The 14,813-nt window shown below is 39.9% G+C and overlaps 1 protein-coding gene across 4 annotated transcripts in view; it reads right to left on the reverse strand.

Moving 5' to 3' along the window:
• Positions 1-14,813, reverse strand: part of tmcc3 (transmembrane and coiled-coil domain family 3) — a 65,105-nt gene that overhangs the window by 19,707 nt on the left and 30,585 nt on the right. The window lies entirely within an intron of this gene.

Genomic DNA, 14,813 nt, shown 5'->3' on the forward strand with positions numbered 1-14,813 from the left:
TAATAATAAGAAAATGAAAATTAGCCAAGAAATATCTGGTAATGAAACTTAATCCAGCAAAATAAAACAGCACAACATTCCCATTATATTATTACGCATTTCAATATCTTTGCATTAATAATCTCGATGGAAGAAACCCAACAAGAAGCTGCGGGGGGGGAGGCTCAGCAAAACACCGACAGTGACATCAAGCTACGACCTAAGCAGCATCTCCGCCCGACCCCATCAACCCTGAAGCGTCCAAACCCTGCTCTTGATTGGCTCTAATTGTTCCAAAGTTTACAACTGCCGTGATATTCGGTGGACGGCGGTAATCACAAGTCTGACATTAATTGCCATTTTCTGTCTCTCCACTGTCTGAATGAGAAGCCATTTGATTGAGAGGCGACCACTGCTGTGCATCCATAGATGGGTCTGATTTAATCAGCTGTACACGGACCCATTGAGGGCTGTTGGGATATGGAAAGAGTCCGAAAATAATGGTGTATTGCCTTTTATACTTGAAATAATTGCAAAGCAGGGAGAGCCAGTTGCACAGTTAAATAGAAACATATTTTGATATTGTGGTTGAATTGCAGGATAAATTAGCTTTTAGACCAATCTAAAAAAGCGGCATAGTATAGACAATGGGTGCCCATACTTTGCCAGCAATATATATATATATATGTGTGTGTGTGTGTGTGTGTGTGTGTGTATGGTTTCCCTTGCATAACCGCATGAACATATACACCATTTAATTGTGTACATTTTTGGTCACTATCTTAACTTACATTACCTCAATTTTTGGCCTTACTCTGATGACATCTCGCACTGAATGGACTCAGTCGGCTAACAGGTAGCCGAGCCTATAAGGCACTTCCAAATCCATCAGTCATGGTGGAACGGTATTAGTATTGAGATCTCGGATTGGCTGTACTGTATGTCAATCAAACGCGTCAATGCCGTATTGGGGATGGATGATAGGCTAACAGCTATTTTTAATGACACGCGATCTATCCGCGCTACTTGTACTGTCGCATATTCTGGGACTCACAGCTGAGTTGTTTTTTTTTACGTTGTGTAATTTAGAATTTATTTTGAAAGGTAGGGCTCCGCAATTGACCTGTGTTGCCTTTGCGATCAATCAGTATATCGGGATTGACGTGTTGGGCGCCACTGGTATAGACATTGCGGGTAACAATATTTATTCACCTTAATATGCAAGATAGGTCTAACTTTCAGCTTAATTGTGGCAAACTGAAATAAAGTGAATGACTGTTTGGGAGTTCTTGTTATTGATTTTGGGCTATATTTTTTCCCTTATTATTTGGGTATTTTGGTGGTTTCAAACCATAGTATCCAAACTATGGTTTGGATACTTTTTTGCCGATTTTTTTAAAGTGGGTGGCACAGTTAGCACTTCCACCTCGCAGCAAGGTCCCTGGGCTTCTGTGTGGAGTTTCCATGTTGTCCCCATGTCTGTATAGGTGCAGAATAAGTGTACAATGACTCAGTGAAACAATTCCTTAATTTAGCTAAGAGTCTCCCAGAGGATTAATAAAATTCTATCGTATCCTCCTAAAATGAATAAATAATTCTTAAGTGAAATATTACAAAATTTCAGGTTATTTTATGCAATTTCTGGGGAAATTCCCTGGTGGGTGACCGTATGAATAAACCCTGATGCCAGAGGATATTTGAAGGTAAACAGACGCCAGATTAATAAGTAATCTCGAAACAGAACCTCGGCGGCTGTTATGTCACATTAAACATCGGCACATCTGACGCGTCCGTAAGAAATGGGCCATAGAAGATGCGAAAATCTGCCAAACCCCGTGACTCGAAGATCAGTCTGTACCTTGTGGCAGTGTCACGGTGTCCAAGGGCGACGACCTCAGAAAACCCAAGAGCCTCATTAATGAACCACAGATGGAGGGATGGGGGCGGGTAGCATGGGTGGGAGGGGGCATCTCTGACTGAGTGGACACTGGCTGAGATTTCCTGCTCTCATCACGTCTTCATTATTTTCCCATTACACTCGCTGCAAATTTAACATGTGATCACTCAAGATTATCAGCAGGAGATGAAGATGGAGGTGAGACAGACACACAAACACACACACACACACACAAGCACACAGACCCTCACCATTATCATTACATTTTAATTATTTAGAGATTCAGAAGCAGAGAGATGAGGGATGGTTTTGATAAATTACATTACATCTATGTGACACTAATGTCACTGCCCACACTTACTGGTTCATCTTTGATTCCTCCTCTCCCTATTGTCTCGAACGCATCTGTGTATGAGTCTGACTCAGTGCAGTCTGACACTCAATGTTCAACATTTGTCGAAATAAAATTTTTAGCGCGATTAATTGCGATACCTAAGAAAGGGGGCATCCTATGGCTTTTATAATGGAGTGGAACAAAAAGCTAGTAAGGGTCTGTCTTTCACATGGAATGCACTTTTTCCCAAATCCTCATTTTGAAGAGACCCTAACTTCAATCGTATGTAAGATCTTATTTCCCTGGTAACATCTTCGCACTTTAAAAGGTAGTATTACAGGTTTTCAAATTATTATTACTTTTATCTAATCTTTGTTGTTGCTGTTGCTTTAAGATGTGCACTGGGGGGCTGAGGTGTGCGACGGGGGGGGAACGGCACTCCGTGCGTGTTGGCGTGAGTTGTGGCCAAAACAGTCGCTGCTATAGTAGAACTTGCTCTTGTCCTGCTCAAAAGGGCAAAACAGTCTGAGGTTATACCGAAGTTACAACGTATTCAGTTTGTTTGCAAGAATTTCCCAGTGATCATGAAGATAATTCAAAACAGATTTTCTCTTTAATTTTCAGCTAATTCCAAAACAACTGATGTCTATTTTGAGCCATTGTCTCACTCTTCAGCTCCAGTCTGTCATACCTACATGCACACACACACACTTTTTCGGCTTTTCCTACGAATCAAACAGCTGGGTGGGAACTAGCTCAGACTGGGGTAGAAAGTTGAAGCAATTGATTCACATTCACTGAAACTGCACTTTTGCGCAAACAAGTTGTGCAAAGAGGATGTGGCTGTTAATCTCCGACAGTGAGAGCGCACTTGAACCATTTGTTAAAACAGTCTATGCTTTTAAAAAAGAGCGAGAAGTTAAAGGCCATCTGCAGCTGCTGGTCAGCTCTGTAATCTAGTTTCATCTGTTTGTTGTAATTAAACTAATGTCTCTAAAAAAATGAGCAAAGCTAATAACACTTAATGATATGCTATGTTTAGAAGGGGGGGGGTGTTTTCATGGGAAACAAATGTCATGCAACATTTAACACACTTTCAGGGCTCATTTGAGGCTAGCTGTGCTACTTTTATCGCTAACAATAGTAGTTAGGAGAGAAGAACGCGCACGCACACATACACAAAAAGAGAAAAAAACAACAATGCATGCTGCTAGGCGATGCAGCCCACTACAGTTAACAGCACCATGGGGAAACTAGGTGATAGGAGTGAATCGATAGATTCGGGAGAGAAAGACAGCGGTGGATGGTTATTGAGTTAAAATCAATAAGTTGTTGGGAATACACTTACTGTACAGGGCTGGGTGGGCGAGAGGGGGTGGGGATGGGGGGGTCGGGGAGGGTCGACGGGGATTATGACAATACGGACCGGAGATCGAGCATGGGAGGGCTGGGCTTCACGGAGAATGATTGCAACGTGTTATTCATAAGACCGTTTCTAAAAATTGATATGGGTCACTATGTTGGCCTACATGTGGAAATAACACATGAAATCTTACCCAGAGAGACAGAATTCAGATGATCAGAAATTCAAAACATACAAAAAAATATCCACTGTGTTAATAAACTTTCTGGGGAAAAAAAAAAACTTTTAGAGTTGTTCATGCATGCCTGTGCATAAGATGACAAATTGTAATTTTTTTGTCCTTTCAAATATTTTCTTTTTTTGCTGGCTTGAGGTAATATTTGCACACTTTTAGCATCCTTTCTAATTCAGATCATTCTTAGGATGTTTTATTACGACTTGAGAATTTTTTTTTAAATATTCACTTGATCAATGCGTACAGGCGTCTCCACATAATGTCAAATCAGACAACTCGTACAATATATGACCTGATTTACACTGCTACGTACCGTTTTGGGATCTAATGATTTAAAAAAAAAAAAATTATAATAAAACGTTGTAATCCCTCCCTGTCCCTCTCTTCTCCTCTTGTAATCTGAGATTTTAATCTCTAGTCCTCGGGAAAAAAGATTACCCAGCAGCCCCCGCTCTCGTTCAAAACCGGGCTAAAATGGTGGGAAGGACAGCCGGGTGAGGATGCATTTGTGTGAGGGTCTAATCTTAAAGAGAGAGAGAGAGAGCAGAATTAAAAGGGCGTGGGGGGGTGAGGGAGATTCCAAGTGACAGACAAAAAAAAAAGGCCATGGGTCATCAAAGTAACAAGTTAAGGTCAGTTTTATTAAGAGCATTAAAAAAATAACAATATCAAATAAGGTCAGGGGGTTCACGTGGTGGCATTTGAAGGGAACATTTGCCCATCCTGGATTTTCATCTTGACAGTTTATAGACCCTCCAATGATTTCCGCTGCCCTTTTGTCATGTGATGACTTTTTAAGAGCAGCAGCAGGTCCAAACACTGCCATTATTGTATTTTCGGGACAAAGAGTTGTCTTTGTCAAAAGTACAGTAGAGGCAGGAGTCGCTGACCAAAATGCTACATCATTTTGATGCCGAAAAATTTTCCAGGAAAAATTGACCAGTTTTGCAACAGGTACATCTGTACCTTTGCTAACAGATAATCTTTCTAGCAAAGGCCTTTTCAGGACTTCAGTGCTACAAAACAGCTGATTCATGTCAGGATGGCCCTGGAGGCTGGAGTTGCAGTGCTGTTAAAACGCCTGGGGTAATCCCTAAAGATGTGATTAATATTCTATCTGCTCTGTCAGAACAGTGACTGGGAAGTCAGTGTTAGTGATACTCATTAGTACATGCGGAGACCCTATTGAATCTAATAAAAACCCTGTATTACAACTGCAAATAAGGATTTTGTCTCAGGGTGTCTTTGGGTGTAGGTCGATCGAGGAGGTCAGATGATCAGCTCTTTTCCGACACTCTGGTTTGATCATTTTCAAAACCCCTCCAAATACCTCACAAGAAACTCAATTTGCGCTACTGCTAATAGAGACACCTGTTTTCCCCACAAATATATTGACATATTGGCATTTGGCTCCAGGTTACTGCTCTTGTGGTGACCTGGAACCAGCTTTTTTCCCCCAGTTGCCCCTCAGGGACAAATAAAGTTTTTCTGATTCTGATAATATATATAAAAACATTTATTATACAAATGCTGTATTAGTTTTTCAGTAGATTTGCTATTTTTAAACTGCCAGTTAAACGTTAATTGGACTTTGATGCGTAAAATCAGTTACGTTTCCACTTGAGGAATGTAAAGTGCTGCAATCGTGTCAGTCAGTCATGCAAAGTGTCTCTTAAGCTAATCATTTTTTCATGCCGCTCTGCTGTGAGCTGCTTCACGTCCTCTTGAACTGTGAAAAACAAGAACGTAAAAGTGTGAGGGGGGGGGGGGGTCGCGCAGCTTGCAGCGCCTCTGTGAGAACACAGATGACACGAGAGCTCCCCTTTCCTCTGGTGATCCAATTGATCAGGAAAAGCAAACCCCGAACAACTGTGCCAGTGATTGCACTGCCAACGGTTGATGAAGGGCTGCTGGAAACTTTCTTCACGGGTTATTCTAGAACAAAACAAAACAGGGGGCTGAGGCAATTACAAACCAGGCTAAAACAACAGTGCGAAATATACTTGAACTGAATTCACACTAGTTGCCAGCCACACAATAATAAATTACCCATTGTTTTTTTTGTTGGAGTGAATCGAGCATGCAAAACGCTCATATTATACCAACATTCACAGCTGCTGCAACCATCGACCCCTAAGCGGCAATATTGCAATTTTTATTTGTTTTGAGTTATATTTTACCAGATTCCTAGCTTGATTCCCCCCCCCCCGTCTCCCTTGTGATTTTCAAAATTCATAAGATCCAGCAAGAGCGGAAGATGCAAAACATCCTCAGTCTTTTTTGCCTTTTTAATAAACAGAAAAGTACATCGGTAAAATATTCAGGAGATATTTGGACTGAGATGTTTATCTTTTATTTGCTTTTTAGAAAATGCTCGGAGAATCTTTTTTGGCATTCAAAGCCTCAAAATATGTTTATATATGTAATATATTACAAAAACATGGTGTTGCGACCCTCTTACGCCTCTGTGTATCATAAATTGCTAAACTGAATGACCAGTAATTAAGGTTTTTGGAGGCTCTTAGATGCAAAGCAGGCAGGACATGACTTTCTTGGGTCATCTGTCTCTTACGGTGAACATTGATGAGAAGTGTTTATTTGCTGTGCGCTGCCATGCAAATAAAATAAACAAATACACTTTGGTTTAGTGACTTTGGGAGGAAAAAAAAAACATAATTGTAGTGATCAGCAGTCTCATATTAATATTTATGGTGCTGCAAGATACAAGTCATATACATACCTGCACATTACATTTTATATTCCCACTCTCAAATCCCTATTAATCTAGAAATTCCAAATTATTTGGGTCACATGCACACATATTGATTTATCCAAACTTGATTTAGACCCTACATGACATACAGGAAGGAGTTCAACAACATCCCACACCTCCATTTTTAGATGCCTGATTCTGAATATAGCTATGCTCTGCACTTAAAACACACACACACAGCATACACACACACACTCACATTTACTAGCGCTAAGTACACTGACATTCTGGCATGAGTACAGGTTGGAGTGGCTGTTAGCATGACTCACCATGAAAAGGAACTTTGAAATGTGGCCATACAGTCTGACTGACAACAACAGAACCAAATGCAGACACACACCTATGTTCACTCAGAAATTCCAATCCCTATCGTTCTTCTGCTTTGTTTGTGTGCAGGATCGTAAGAACCTTTTACAAAAATCATGTTTTTTCCCCAGAGACAGGTTCGCCATTTTCTAATCTCTTCTTCTGTAAACATTTAAAAAAAAATCTTATTTGTTCGGTTATATCTTTACTCATAAAATTAATATTAGATTTACTGTAATCCTAAAGAGGTGTATGAACCCTCCTTTTTTTTTTAAGTACTCCCAAATATTTTTAAACTGTCATTTCAGTCTATATCCATTTCCAGTCAACTGAAAATGAATTTCTGGTGCTGATACTGATATTTGGAAGTTAAAAAGATTCCAAAGTAGAAAAATAAAGATAAATTTAGTACATTAGGCAATAAAGTAAGCAGGAAAGTCTTAATTGGCAATCACATATTCTTCTGACTTCATTCATATTCAAGCTGCATTTAAAGGTCAATGTGGAGGCTATTTAATTAAACGATACTGGTGAATTATCTGTGACAACCAGCTGGACCACACATCAATCCAAGTTGTGGATCAAATCAGTTAGACATCATAAAACACATTGGACAGACTTTACATTTTGATGATACAAATCAACCTTTGACCTTAAACTGGCGAAGAGGTCAGAGAGGGTAACATTTAGATGTTTAGGATCAATAATAATTATAATAATTTCGGATCAGACTGTTTCGATTGGACATTAAAACGACTTTCAACCAAATATCAACGTCTAAATAACTCTGGTGTCCGGCTGGAATTGTGGATAAAACAAGCTGGTTTATAAAATATTGATCTGCAAGGATCATATACGGCACTGTCTCAGAAAATTAGAATATTGTGATAAAGCTCTTTATCTTCTGTATTGCAATTAAAAAAACTAAAATTACTTTTTCAGGATATTCTAATATTTTGAGATAGGATTTTAGAGTTTTCATTAGATGTAAGCCATAATCAGCAATATTAAAATAATAAAAGGCTTGCAATATCCTAATTGATTTATAATGAATCCAAAATGTATTACATTTTTGTTTTTGTAATTGCATTACAGAAGATAAAGAGCTTCATCACAATATTCTAATTTCCTGAGACAGTCCTGTAGCTATACAGATCGATCAACAGACTGTTGTAAAAATAAGCAGACCGATACCTCGTCTGAAATCCATTATTTTCTAACTGATTGTTTATCTGCTCTCGGTCCAAAGTAAGTACTCACATTACCAGCTAATGAAGCTAAGTCTCTTTATTTCAGACGTCTCACAAATCCAGCTGATAATTCCATTCTCATTTACCGTCTTAAATCTATTTTGTTTCATGTCTCGCCCCATTTCCAGTAAATGCAGACGGCATCATCAACTGGTAGTTGGGAAGAACCAACTGCAGACAGCTACATAAACCCCTCAGCTCACAGGGTGTTATAATTGGGAATGAATCGGCCCTGGGGAGGGAGGACTGAGAGCAGTGGGTGTGTTACGCCTCGCACAGGATCTCTTTGATAGGGACAGTATTTGTGTGTCCGTTAATCCGCACGGTTTTACTCACACACCCGATATCACTGCTGGTGTGCGCCTATTCGCTGTCGGCTTATCCCACTCAATCTCTAATCCCGGAGCACGGAGGGAAAGACACAGCGAGGGATGGAGATAAACCTGTGTACCTACACAGTGGCCGTCTTAAACCTTTGCTCTCACTCGCACCTTTCTTCGGTCTGGCACAGTCTAGGTGTCATTTATTTCGGGACAACTGAGTGAGAAACACATTCCATCGGTTGCCCTGACGACAGACGCGCTTGAGTAGAGCCTGCCTCATAACTCGCCGTAATAGCCAATGAAATGAGTCAAAGGCGAAGACCATCAGTCAGCCTCCATTCAACAACATTCACTCCTCCCATTCTGTTCCCTTTCAATGGCCAAACAATGGCGGTGGCATCGCTCGTCACTGTGATTTGTGATGCTGATTGGGGGGGGGGGGTATTTGGTGATTTTGTGTGTGTGTGTGTGTGTGTGTGTGTGTGTGTGTGTGTTACAGGCCATAAACCCAGGAGCTCTGAGGAACACTGGTTTCCTGAATCTCTCAAAGCCATTGCAGAATATAAGACTGTTTCAGAAAATTAGAATATTGTGATAAAGTTCTTTATCTTTTGTAATGCAATTACAAAAAAAAAAAACGTCATACATTCTGGATTCATTACATATCAACTGAAATATTGCAAGCCTTTTATTATTTTAATATTTCTGATTATGGCTTACATCTTAGGAAAACTAAAAAATCCTATCTCAAAATATTACAATATCATGAAAAAGATTTTTTTTTGTTTTTTTAATTGCATTGCAGAAGATAAAGAACTTTATCACAATATTCTTATTTTCTGAGACAGTCCTGTAAATAAAAAAATAAATAAAACAAGCTCCGTGCCCTTCCAGATCAAAGTGTTGATCAGAAATCTCCAAGCCAAAGAGAGGGTACGACTTAACTGCTGTCCAAAAAACGACAACGAAAAAAAGATGTATTATAAAAAACAGATTTACACAGTGGGAGTTGGACGTTGACGGTTGGTGCTCTGCTGTGTTATTCATTCATGCCTGTGGGTGACAGCCCGGAGGCAGTTGCCAACATGGAGGCAACTGAAACCAAAACCAAAGTATTTATCCCATATCCTGGAGAGATAAGTAGCTTATTTTTAGCTTTTGTGTATATCTTTATAGAAAAACTAGATATTTGAATGTCAAAGTATTGCCTGAAATTATGAAAATTAATAAGTAAATAAATGCATACATACATAAACAGCACACCAATTAATTGAAAATAAATTAAAAAAAAAATCAAATCAAATTACATAAACTGCAACTAAGCAAGACATGACAGAATGGTAATGTTTGGGGGAAAAAAATGTTTTTCTTGAAAATGACAAACCATTAAAAATATATTCTTTAAGTATTAAATATTAAGTATGGAGCTCTTGTGTAAATGTATGTTTTAATGAGCTAACAAAAAATGTTCACGCCTTGTAAAGTGGGAAGAGGGAAGGGTTCAGCCCGAGGCATCTCACTGCGTTAATCTGGGTCTGGTGATGTGATGTATTTAGAAGCAAATGTTGAAAGATTTTCTCTTCCCCCGGAAAAGTAAGTGTTCCAATTTCCCATCTTCAATGTGGAGAGACAGCAGACAAGTGTCTGGGTTCGGTGGAGCAGAGAGCTCAGTCAGCAGTGGCTTGTCTTTGTCGTTTCTGTCAGAGGACTAAGACTGACAGGTTGCAGAGCTCTGGGTGCAAAGAACGAACACAATCTGCTCTGTCGCTGGCATTATCATGAACTGACACGATTTTTAACATCCCGGCATAAGACGTAACTGAATACGAAAGAAATTCAGGTAATGTGTCGTATTTTGTTCAGTCTTTTGTGTGACGGCCGCATATCGCGTTTGCAAAGAATCAATTAACACATGCAGAAGACACATTGGAAATCTGCAAATTAAAAAAAAGAAAAAGAGCTCACTGATTTTCATGCAGATGTAACAGTATAATGTGGCAGATGAGATTATTGTCCGAGGAAGATTGGAACCCATGGATGTCACCAAACGCTGGGTTTCCTCTTTTGTGATGCTTTGCCAGGCCTTTACTTCAGCTGTCTTCAGTTGCTGTCCAGACCTTTTTTGAGTTCCCAAGCTCACCAGTGCACTCTTTTTTTCTAAGAAAATACAAAACTGTTGATTTGGCCACTACTCCTATCATTTCTGCCATCTCTCTGATGGATTTCTAATTTTTTTTCAGCCACAAGATGGTCTGTTTTGCCTCGATTGAGAGCTGGTCACAGCAGCAGCTTCCAAATGCAAACGCCTCACCTGGAATCAACTCCAGACTCATTTTAACTGCTTAATCGATGGCAGGTTACCAAGGGAAGAGCCCATGCAGCCTTATTTTTTTGCAGCCTTCTGAGTCAATTGTCCGATTAGTTTTAGTCCCTTGAAAAAGAAAGGTGGCTATGTATTGAAGAGCTCTAATTCCTAAACCCTTGCTCCAATTTGGATGTGAATACTCTCAAATTACAGCTGATAGTCTGCACTTTAAACCCAAGTTGATTATGTAATTGTATTCTGGATATGCTTTCCTAAACAGCCATAATAACAAAACTTGCGTCGCTTTCCAGATATTTCTGGGCCCAACTGTATCAGCTAAAAAACAACATCAACAATGTTTGAGAACAAAGATAATAGCAGGAAATGCCCTAAAATATGTAGGAAATTACTAAAAAATGAACATGAAACAAGAACAAAAAAGGAATCAGAAGAGAATACACTGCTTCATCTTAAATTATGACCGGATAATGACTTTTCAAATATGATTTCAATAATTTGCAATCATATGTTAAATCAGTTCTGCATACAAAAACATTTCAAACGATCTGCTTTTCCAGGAGCTGAAACAACCCTCTGTGATGTATTTTTCCCCCAAACAAAAAGCATACTAAAAGAATAAATAGATTCATATCATCTCTGTGCCAAGAAACCAGACTGAGACCTTGGGCACAATAATCCCTTCCCCCGTTCTGACAGGGATCTATTGAAGGAGGACCATCTCAGAGGCGTCACTCCTGCCCAGAGGGAAAACAGACAGGAGCACAGAGCGGGAAGCATACGCTCATCCCTTTCCTCCGGGCTGCACACACACACACACACACATGCACAAGCACACACAATGGTAAAGTTTGCAGAGGAGGAAATCTTCTTTGTAAATAATCAAATGCTCGCAAGGGAAAACCTACTTTTAAGTGATCAGCACGCATACACGCATGCATGATTTAGACTGTAAACACTCAGAGTGAGGTGACCTTTAAAGACCATCCATACGAATGCTTTGATAAATCGGGTCAGCGACAGTCCTTCTACGAAGACAAACAAATCAATGTCCTCTCCAATATCAATCAGCGTTTCATCGCAGGTGAGCTTGGCCTGACGCCCCCATCGGCACGGACGGGGAATCAGGCCAGTCAAGACACATGTGCAGCACGTTTCTGCAGTCACCCATCGGACTCCTCTGCAAGGCTCTGCAAGGACGTATCAATGACATTTGACCCATTTTTGATGGGACACAGTGAACAAGATGAAAAGCCGAGAAATCCGCAAGGCAAAAACATAATGAATATTGGATTGATTAAAATAAAAAAAATCTTTGTTGAAATATATACATTTCATTTCAATATTGCTCAACAATGCATATCACAGAGAAATAATAGTTTTTGCTTTTTATACTGTGTAGTGTGAATTTTGCTACTGTGTACACACGTGTGTATACACATATATATACTGCTCAAAAAAATAAAGGGAACACTTGAACAACACAATGTAACTCCAAGTCAATCACACTCCTGTGAAATCATAGTGTCCACTAAGGAAGCAACACAGATTCATTTTGACTTGTTTTAAGGACATTACATCAAAGTTGGATCAGCCTGGAGTTTGTTTTTACACTTTAATTTTGAGTGTGATTCTTATCCAGACCTCCATGGGTTGATACAAGTGATTTCCATTGATCATTTTTGTGTGATTTTGTTGTCAGCACATTCAACTGTGTAAAGAGCAAAGTATTTCACAAGAATATTTCATTCATTTAGATCTATGATGTGTTTTTTAAGTGTTCCCTTTATTTTTTTGAGCAGTGTATATACACACACATACATATATACACGTATATATACACACACATATATAAATATATACACATATATACGAATATACATATATACATATATACAGATAGACAGAAGCAAATTTTACACCACACACACACACACACACACACACACACACACACACACACACACACACACACACACACACACACACACACACACACACACACACACACACACACACACACACACACACACACTTGAAAAATCAATTCATTTACAAATGGATGTTTAGGACAGGACAGGGGAACACAGTCACATGCCATACTGGGGAAGAGGATGACTTTTCATTACTATGAAGGAAAAACTTGTTGCTCGAAAAGCGAGCCTAACAAAACTTTTTCCCCGCCTGGAGAGGGACGGCGCATGAGTTCCCTCATCTGTCATCTTGAATGAAAAGACCATTTTCTCCTACAAGCACGTCAAGACACATACGTGTTTCGCGGCAGCATCATGTGCACATCTTCCACCATGAAAAACGCCCTTGTAAAGCCGGGTGCCGTGAGGACATGCAGTCAGTGTGAAAATGAGAGGCGTTGTAGGGGAAAAACAGAATTTCTTTGCAGCACCAACTTTCGTCGACAAATCCCTCACCCTTCCTCAAACTACTCTTTCTAGCTATGGAGTGGAAAATCTGTTCCGCGTAGGGGAATGACTAACAACAATGGCGGTCGTGCACCATCCTGCACCCACAGAACCAACATGTACTGGCTTGGATGGGGGTGATGCTCAAGTAAGTTAACAACCAAAGATGGATGTGATGGCCTGTCCTTAAGCTGCCAGGTAGCTCACAGGGATGGGATTGAAAATGAAATGCTATGTTCTCATGCCACTGCTGATGCCTCATAGACAGAAGGACACACACATACACACACAGAGTTCACAGTTGTGTATGTGGGTGTCAGCTGGCGAAAAAAAATCCTGCTCCCATTACATCTCTCAGAGGACTGAGGGACTCTGAATGGGTGTTTTAACAGATACATTTAAAAAGGAACATGGCAACTTTTTGGGACATGGCCAAAGTGAAATAATAGTAGAACTGATGTTCCACTATCGGAGTCTGGGTTTCATCTGCCAAACTCCATTCAGAAAACAACCGTTTTTAAAAGCAGTTTTGCTTGGCTTGTGTTCAAAGGTGAAAATCATAATTTGTAAGAATCACAATTATCATGTTTGGACTTTGCTCCGTAGGGATCTGTTTATGGCAAAAATATATCTTACTAAAACCCTGTTAATTCCACATTTCCTGAAAAGCTGGTATGTTCCTTTATGGAGCCTTGATTATTGCAATACATTAAATAATAATACTGCAAAAAAAAAAAAAAAACCCAACAAGAATGTGTTTTAACATGAGTCAATACTGATCTGTGAAAGCGTACTGGACTGTGGACAGGCATCACTCTGCACATCTACAGGGTGCAGTTAGCTGGCTGTTCAAACATGTTGCTTGTTTTCAGCCAGTGATGCTGTGACGCAAACTACGAACACGTTACTAAATATGGAAACATTACGATGGTATAACTTGAATTCTGGCAATTCTTCTATTTATCCCCAGCCGAAGTCGGAAAATAGCGCTGGATCAGCAGATGCTCAAAACTAAATGACTTGGATCGCATTAAAAAAACAAAACAAACCTTGATCATGACATCCCTCACCTACACTAAACCATCTGTGTTTTCAATGAACTGTTATGCTAAGCCGGCTGTCCCCTTTTCAGGGGCATTGATTCTTGGGGAAACAATCCCTCCTTATTTTTTTCCCACCTTCACCATCTCCGTTTGCATTAATACCCAGGGCCAGTTGAAAGAGGATAGGTATCGCGACAGACAAGCTTGAATATTCACCAGAGGAGCAGGGAGGGAATGACCGCAAGGGGGTAGGGGTTAAATTAAGTCAAACTGAAAAGCGACCACCGACAGGTTCAATCCAAATCCTATGAATAACCTTGTAGCCCTAAAACATTGGCCTTCCACATTTCCGGAACACGACATAACGCTTAACCTTGCCCTGTGTGAGAGGCCATCATCCAGTTCAGTGAACAATCTGTTTTTCAAGCTTTGGGGGAGGAAAAAACATCAGCGACAGATTTCTGAGCAGAGAGAAGAAACATTTTTACAGTCGTTCAATCTCAATCAGCATAGATGCTCAAAGGGCCTTGAATACTTAAACAACAACTTAAAGAAAATCCTCTTTGT

Source organism: Fistularia commersonii, chromosome 5 (assembly GCF_037954325.1).
Source record: "Fistularia commersonii isolate RoL2024-O1a breed Wild chromosome 5, RoL_Fcom_v1.0, whole genome shotgun sequence".
NCBI lineage: Eukaryota > Metazoa > Chordata > Actinopteri > Syngnathiformes > Fistulariidae > Fistularia > Fistularia commersonii.